Source organism: Ixodes scapularis, unplaced genomic scaffold (assembly GCF_016920785.2).
Source record: "Ixodes scapularis isolate PalLabHiFi unplaced genomic scaffold, ASM1692078v2 PGA_scaffold8__174_contigs__length_109621045, whole genome shotgun sequence".
Taxonomy (NCBI): Eukaryota; Metazoa; Arthropoda; class Arachnida; order Ixodida; family Ixodidae; genus Ixodes; species Ixodes scapularis.
This window is the reverse complement of record NW_024609883.1, coordinates 49,037,262-49,045,204: the sequence shown is the minus strand read 5'-3', so window position 1 is coordinate 49,045,204 and position 7,943 is coordinate 49,037,262.

The window sequence follows — 7,943 nt, the reverse complement described above, 5'->3', positions numbered from 1 at the left end:
TCCGCGCACCTTACCGTAACTTTCGCAAATGAGTCATCACTCAAAAAGTGCAACAAAGACGGTGTCATGATCGATCGAAGCTTCGAGTGAGATTTTACATTGTGCAATATTATGTTTTTATGTGTCGTTCGGGCAAGATAGCGCAAGTGCATGATAGCCAGCCGGCAATGGCCAGGCGGAGCCACGAGAGCGCTGCATTCAGCTCCACAAGCGGAGGTGTCTCTGTCAGGCCGTGGCGAGCGGCGGCGACCCCGATTTCAGCAGTTCCCGTGTGCACGTGCGCGCCATGTCCCTGTTTATTTTATGCGGGTTTTGAAGGCCATCGGAGCCTTGATAGGTCGAAGTGTTTAGATCAAATTCTAGAGTTGTTATTTGAACACCAGTTTGAGTTGTCTTCACCACTTGTGGGGTCGCTCTATAATAATCGCCGCCCGATCGGTCTGTCTTCGCTCGCCTCCCAGGAAGTGACACAACACAACGAGAAGCAGCGAATGGGTTTACTGCACTTCCCGGTTGCACGTCTTCGAGAGCAGGCAGTTCGGACCCGCCGACCCTAGTTTCCCGTCGTTCATAGCTCGCAGTCGGAGTCCGTGTCCAGGCCTGCGGATCGTCCTTCCCACGCCAGCGCTGCGTAGGCTAGCTGTTCCGGGCTTTCACAGTCAGAGTCTCGCTGCGGAGCCACTCCTGGATCGTCATGGCCTAGAACGGTATGGCCAGGGCTCGCCATTTCCGCCAGTCCTGATGCGAACCTCGCTGGTAGAACGTTCCGGGGATCGCAATGGGCCGGACCAGCCAGAACAGCTCTATCGTTCCTGCCCAGCCCCAGCCTCGTGCAGCACGCTCTTCCTCTTTTCTCGCCGGCAGGCCCCCGCTCGCGCCTCGCTCGACCGTCCTCTTCTTGCCCCGACGCCCCCACGGCACTAGAATAAAATGTGGGTAATTAGAACCAAACTCTGCATGCTAGAGAACAGTACACGAGCCTGGTGTAAAAAGGCGACAGGCAACGAAGTGCACGTGTGAGAAGAATATTTACGCTTCGCATGAGCTTTCTGTAAAGAAAACCTTTTGCATCCTATTTTTTGCACGCCATCACATTTGTTACCAGACTCAGGATTAAATTATGTAGCCCAAACATACGAAACATTCTTTCCACGAAAATCCACTATTTGAAAACTCGCAGGTTTGGAAGGTTTTGGTTGCGACCGCACGGGCCGAACGGCTCGCGCGGTCGCAACCAAATGCACGCCTACAACTACGAGTACCGGAACGGGGCGACGGGCATCTCGCTTGAAGACCTGGTCGCCTGATCCTCGATGTCACAGCGAAGCAACAATCGGCCCGATTTTTCCCACCGTATTTCTCTATGTGGCTGTCTCAGAGACTCGTAAAACAACTTGTACAAATATGTTATTTTGCCGAGTAGTCTGCAAAACGAGTTTGTCCAGACCACTTCCATACCTGCACATGTATTTTCGTTCACTTCAACAATTAATGTAAAATTCACTTACTTGATGCGTCGCACTGCAGTAATCCACTTCTGTCGCCGTGTCGCTTCTCAAAATCTTGAAGAGAAGCGGTAAAGTCGGACGCTTGAGTCACCTTCGCGACTGTGGCAGTTTTTCACGCAGCAGTAGCGACGTTTGTTTTGGGGGGAAATTCTAGGAGTATGCGAAATATCACAGGAACCCGGGGAGGCCATAGAGACGTGAAGTTGAGATTTGCTTTTACGAAAAACGGTTCCTAAATGGCTCACGCCGATCCGAAATGCCACGTTCACACGCGGTTTCTAAATGCGCCCGCCCGCAGTCCCCGCGCGACCCGGGTCGCCCTGGCCTACCCACGTGTCTCACTCCGGGTCCATATCAGAAGAGCGAATGACATTTTAGCGAAAGGCGACATTTGAGCGAATGGTCGTTTTAGCGAATAACGGGGGCCCGCGTTAACCCATCCGTCGCGCTGCGCTTTACGCCGCTTCGCGGCGACAGTCTACGGCAACTCATTACAAAAATATGAACTGATTTGGCCAACCCGAAAACGCCGCTTCGCGGCGTCTGACTTTTCGCTAAAGTGTCGTTCGATGAAACGTGGGCGTTCGCTAAAACGTCATTCGATCAAGTGAGTGCCTCCCCTCACTCCAATTAATTTGCTGGCTCCACGGGATGCGTAGAATTCCCCGAGTGCCGTGTGCCTGCTTACACCGAGAAGTAGAGGACGGTGGTGCGCGGCGCCGCAACTTCGCGGCGCCTGCCCCACGGCCACGGCCGGGTTGCCGGCGCTCCGGCTGGGCGCGACTGCGAGGCGCCAATTGCCCGGGCTTCTCGGGCCTCGTGCATGACGCTGTGCTCCCCTGGCCCGTTGTTTACTCATACTGCGGTTTTACGTTATTATGGTTGAATGTATGGGGCATGGGTACTCACAGGGTGGTAAGAATTTCTTCTAAAACAAAAAGAACATTTTACAATTAAATTCTAAAACACTTCTTATCCCTTGAAGGCCTATGACACATATCGCGATGATTCAAGCCCGCAATGAAATTTTACAATGGTGTAGCACTGGGCAAGATTGATCAGCCGGTCGTTGAAGACTTGAAGTACGCTACTGCGTTGATTGAATGCTTGTTAACCGAGCGACAGAAATCCTGTCTCGAACCGATGGTTACAGAAACGACGCGGGCAACGCGGGTTTGATAACGGGAGGCACTCACTTGATCGAATGACGTTTTAGCGAACGCCCACGTTTCACCGAATGACACTTTAGCGAATAGTCGGACGCCGCCAAGCGGCGTTTTCGGGTGGGCCAAATGGGTTCACATTTTTGTAATGAGCCGCCGCAGACTGTCGCCGCCAAGCGGCGTAAGCGCAGCGCGGCTGACGGGTTAACGCGCGCCCCGGTTATTCGCTAAAACGTCGATTCGCTCAAATGTCGCTGTTCGCTAAAATGTCATTCGCTCTTGGGATATGGACCCATTTCTGCCAGTTATGAAAAAAAAATGCCATTCAACTTCAACTTTCCGAATGTGCTGCAAATTTTTGGGAACTAAATGCGCGAAATAATGCTAAATATTGTGTTTAAAAACAGCGCCCAGTTCAATTTTGATATGGGCCTACATTGTGCCCGCGTAAGGTGTTGTGGTCGCAAAGCTGTGACACTTCATGTCGTGCAAGCTCGCACACTTAAAAGGACCACGAAGACACGTGCACCTTCGATATTTTATTTTACAATTGAAATAGGCTTCAGGCAATGTTGACAAAGTCATAACTAGGGATGCCGCGAACCACCCTAGGTTCGAATTCGAAAAGTTCGCAACTTCCAAACACCGTGGAGTTTCGAAAGCAAAAAGTTCGAAGCTTTCACGGTTTCTAAAAATTCAGAATCGATTATTTAGAATATTTTTTTTTTACTTGAGCTTCGAGAAATTCGAAGATTTCCAACTTTCCTAACTTGAAATTCAAGAGATTCGAAAATTTAAAACTTCTTAGGATCTGAAGTTAGAAAACTTCGAACATTTCGAACTTCTTTGAATCTGAAGGTCGAAAATTGCGAATATGTCGAATTTCTTTAATCGGAATTTCGAAAAATTCGAACGTTTCATATTTTTATAGACATAAAGTTTGATAAATTTGAAGATTCGAATTTATTTCGACACGAAGTTCGAAGGTTTCAATTTTCTTTTAGGGCTAAACTCGAAAAAACTTAGAAGGTTTCGAATTTCTTTAAAGTCCAAGTGCACAAAGTTCGAAGTCGGGTTTTCATGTTCCTCCACAGTTTCAGTTTCAAATAACGTTTTCACGCCTCAGTAGTTTTCACGAAATCAGGCTTAGAAAAGCACGGGTGTGATATTTAGACTGCGCGAAGTTGGTCAGGCAATTAAATGAGACGACGAGTGTCCCGGATGTACTTGCCAGTGCAGAGTGACGTGTGACCATAAAACAGTGATTGTGACCACCAACCCGGGGGGAGGGGGGGGGGGGGTCGTTAACGTGCATCACGCAGTAGTGATCACATGAACGCAATGCTTAACGATACAGTCGATACTTACCCAGTATGAAACGGCCAGGGGAAGGCAAGGGATTGAGGCTCAGAAAAACCTTGAAGCGATCTGGCAAACTGTCTCCCTACCCCCTTGCACGCTGGTAGTAATCCGATCGAACGCCGCTCGAGCGACACTGGCATATAGTAATTTTAGTCTGCACATGATGCAAAATCCTGAGACTGAGAATGAAATTTGAAAGAAAAAGTGTACGAAGACAGAAAAAGGGGGACAGGAGAACGTCTCAAACTCAGCTGAGGACAACGTCGAGTTTGAGACGTTGTCCTGTCCCCTTTTTTCTGTCTTCGTACACTTTTTCTTTCAAATTTCATTCCCAGTCTCAGGATTTTGCATCACGATCAACATACACCAGCTCGCTTGCACCTTGACAATTTTTTTGTTTGTAATTGCTCTAGATGTTTATTTTCCGGGACATAAGAAACGCCAAGCAAAAAGCACAAAAGCTGAAACAACTCGAGGTCGAGGAGCGTTCTACCATACCAGTGGCGTCGGAAGAAAAAAACTGGGGACAAAAAAAAAAAAAAAAAAAAGGGCGGGAAGGGGGGGGGGGGGGGGGGTTTCGGACTGTTAAAGAAAACAATACGGTGTGGTCGAGCTAATTTTAATCTGAAATTATTTATGCATATGTTTAGTTACTGTCGCTCTTCACAGCATAGAAGATCGCGTAGGTGGTCGTTGTTAGAAACTCGTTGTCTGGGCCCGTTTGCTTGAAGCGATAACCGCGGCTAAAGTTAACCGCAGCACCTAGGAGAGGGATTTTGAAATCACATGACTGGGGGGGGGGGGGGGGGGTGGCTCGGTAGGGATGCGGGGAAACATGGCGGTGCCCCAGTAATAGCGCATTCACACTAGAAGCGGATCCGCGTTCGCGAAGCGGTCGTGGATGCGGCTCGCGAGCGACCCCGTTCAGACACACCGAGAGCCGGTTGGCGGTTTTTCGGCGATCACGCGTGATCTTTCGAGACTTGCGTCTGGCAACCCTGTTTTACAATCCAAAATCCACTTTAATTCAAGATCCAAAGCCAAAGTTTTGCTATTTTGGTATTCGGAATATTTTTCTACGGGATGTTCGGACGCATCACGAGTTCAGGCAGCAAAAAAGGAAGCATGGACCCGCCAAACTCGCCTCTGATTCCCTCGACTTCGCCCACAAGCAAAGCCCAGCTAGGCGCGCCTTGCTGACTCAGAACAGGATGCCCCCGACCTTTTCTTCGAAGTGGACCCTTCCCGCATGAATAGCTGACCTTGTTTTAGGGATAGAGGAACGTGGAGGTCTTCTCGGAGAAGACCTCCACGTTCATCAGGTCAAGCACCCGCAGTGTCTTGGCTGGTGATGCCCCCGTGAACAGGATGGCTGCTGACAGGAGCAGGGCGCCAGCAGCTCTGCCGTTGATGCACGGCATGCTGTCCCACACATGGACATGCTCATCAGGGCAATGGGTGCGCACCGTGAGGCGTGTGGCATTCACCACTGTAGAAACCTTGCAGGGGGCATAGCAGGTCTTGCACGTTGTGAAGAGCTCCCTCAAGGAGCTTTCGAACACGAGGAACTTTCGCTCCTCGTGTAGAGGCACTTCGTTGGTAACGATGTGATCCCTGGAAAATGTATTAATAATTAGTATTCAAAATTTACTAGTGACCTAGCTAACATGCAATTGCTTCTCTGCAAAAATAACTGCCCACACTACGAGGGAACGATTAGGATCGGGCAAGGTGTCTGCCGAGTGTTTAAAAAGGCATTGCAACTATTCTAGCTGTTCAAGGGGTGGCACAGACAGCTTACACAAAATCCAATGTCGACAGAGACGGGTCTAAGACTAGCGAACATCCACCCAAACAGCTGCTGTGTGAAGAACGCGAGGCAGAGAAATCTGTTTAAACAGACGCCATTGGCAAGCACGAACGACTGACGGTGTCATCTATTGCAGCAAGCTACGCATCAAAATGTGTTCGGTCTAAACATGCCAACTATGTCTATTTGAACTGTAAAAAAATAAAAGTTTGAATTGGCCTGAGCTGATTTTCCTCTAAGGCTTTTCAGTTTCTCAATAGCTTTTCTTCCCCTAAATTACCGTTAGGGTCACCTGTGGCAGGAAAATTTACTGGCACAAGCCCTGCATAAAATTTAATTAATTTTTGTGTTTACACTTGTGAATTGATGAAGTAGGTCTATGCAGGTGGGTTGCACTGTAGTTACCAGGGCTTTCCTGATACTGATTCAAGTTGTGCATCACACATCCTATTTTCTTAGTCACTATCTAGCCCAGGGGTGGCCAAACTGTGGCTCCCGAGCCGCATGCGACTCTTCGCGTGTCCCTCCACCTCTCTCCCCTCCCCTCCCCTTCCCCCCCCCCCCCCCCCCGTCTCCCTCCCAGTCACACAAGCACTTCCCTAAAAAGAGAAATGGAACATGTTTTAAATCGAAAGAGAGGTTGCGGTTTGGTAGTCTTGTGCTACTGCTACCTTACACACAGTTGGACTGCTTTTGACTCAGATACATTGAAAGTAGTTTGAATTTCGTCTATTGCTCTGGGCAAAAGTCCCCCCCCCCTTTTCTTTTCTGCCTTTCCTCTTCGATGCGGCTCTTGGAACTTCCGTGGTTTTGCTTGCGGCTCTTAGGCCGGGTTGGCCTGGCCACCCCTGATCTCGCCTGTTCTACCCAGGTAGGAAAGCATTCTCACTCGACAAAGCTCCACTCGTTGGATGGCACGTAGAGAGGATCGCTGCTGTCCTCGAGATCAGTTGATTCTGGGCTGTCGGCCGCCTCCAAGGATATAGGAGTGGCAGGTGCCGGGACAGGTTCCTCTGGTGGCACTGAAGAGGTGCTGGCGCTGCTGGCAGTGCTGGCGGTGCTGGCAGCGCTGCTGGTGCTTGCAGCACTGGTGGCACTGGTGCTGCTGGTGGCACTTGTGGTGTTGTCAGCGTTCCTACTACTGCCAGGTAGCTCTTCAGTCTGCACCCCATGACTCGTGATCCCTCGTGCATAAGAATCTCCTTGCGTGCCTAAAAGGGAAAAACTTAGATATCACATTCCTCATTGTAATAATAGTAATAACTATTTTTTATTTGCACCGAGACTGACTCAGGAGTTAGGACAAGCTTCAAGAAAACTGGGCTCTGCAGAAACTACATTTCTCAGCAGGACTTTTCGTTCAATAGAGTATGCAAGGCTTTGCATACACAACTTGTCTTTGTTCTAGAATGTAAATTATAAGTAACTGCTTTAGATATCTAGCTTGTTTGTAGTACCAATGATAAATCATAAAAGAGGCTCAGTATGGCTCCAATCTTCATGGCGATCGAGGCCAACACAAATTGTATAGAATTTAGGACGGGAATATTTTGAAAGCAGCCCTATTCCTATGCTTACCGACAGACTTCTTTCCCAGCCGAGGATCCGTTCCCACAGCCTTGTCCTCCCTAGCAGGGAGCATGGGGGCCACTTGCACTTGATCCAGGTCGGCCTGAACAGCTGCGTCACGAGAGGCCGGTCGGGGACCGCAAGAGCAGCAGTGCTCACGGGGCGCATTGCCCTCGGAGCAGCCGGCGTCCTCAGTCGGCTCGTCGCCCTGGAAAACGGAATATTTTCGTCAAACGTCGACTCAAAAAAGTTCTTGAAAGTCGATCTCTCACTGAAACAAGAGCGCCACTTACCAGGATTCTTGGGCGTTTGGACGCAGGCTCCTTCGCTGGGGTGGTCATCGCGAAGGGGGGCAGTCGGAGCGAAGGCACCGCACCGGGCTTCAGGCGAACGTGCCTCATCGTTTGTCCAGCATCGCGCAGGACACTCGATATCCGAAGGTAGTCCTGATTGCCGTCGAAATGCTCCGAGCAAAAGCGCAGGATAGCTAGGTTCGACATTGTACATGCACCTTTTTTTAGTACACGGAAG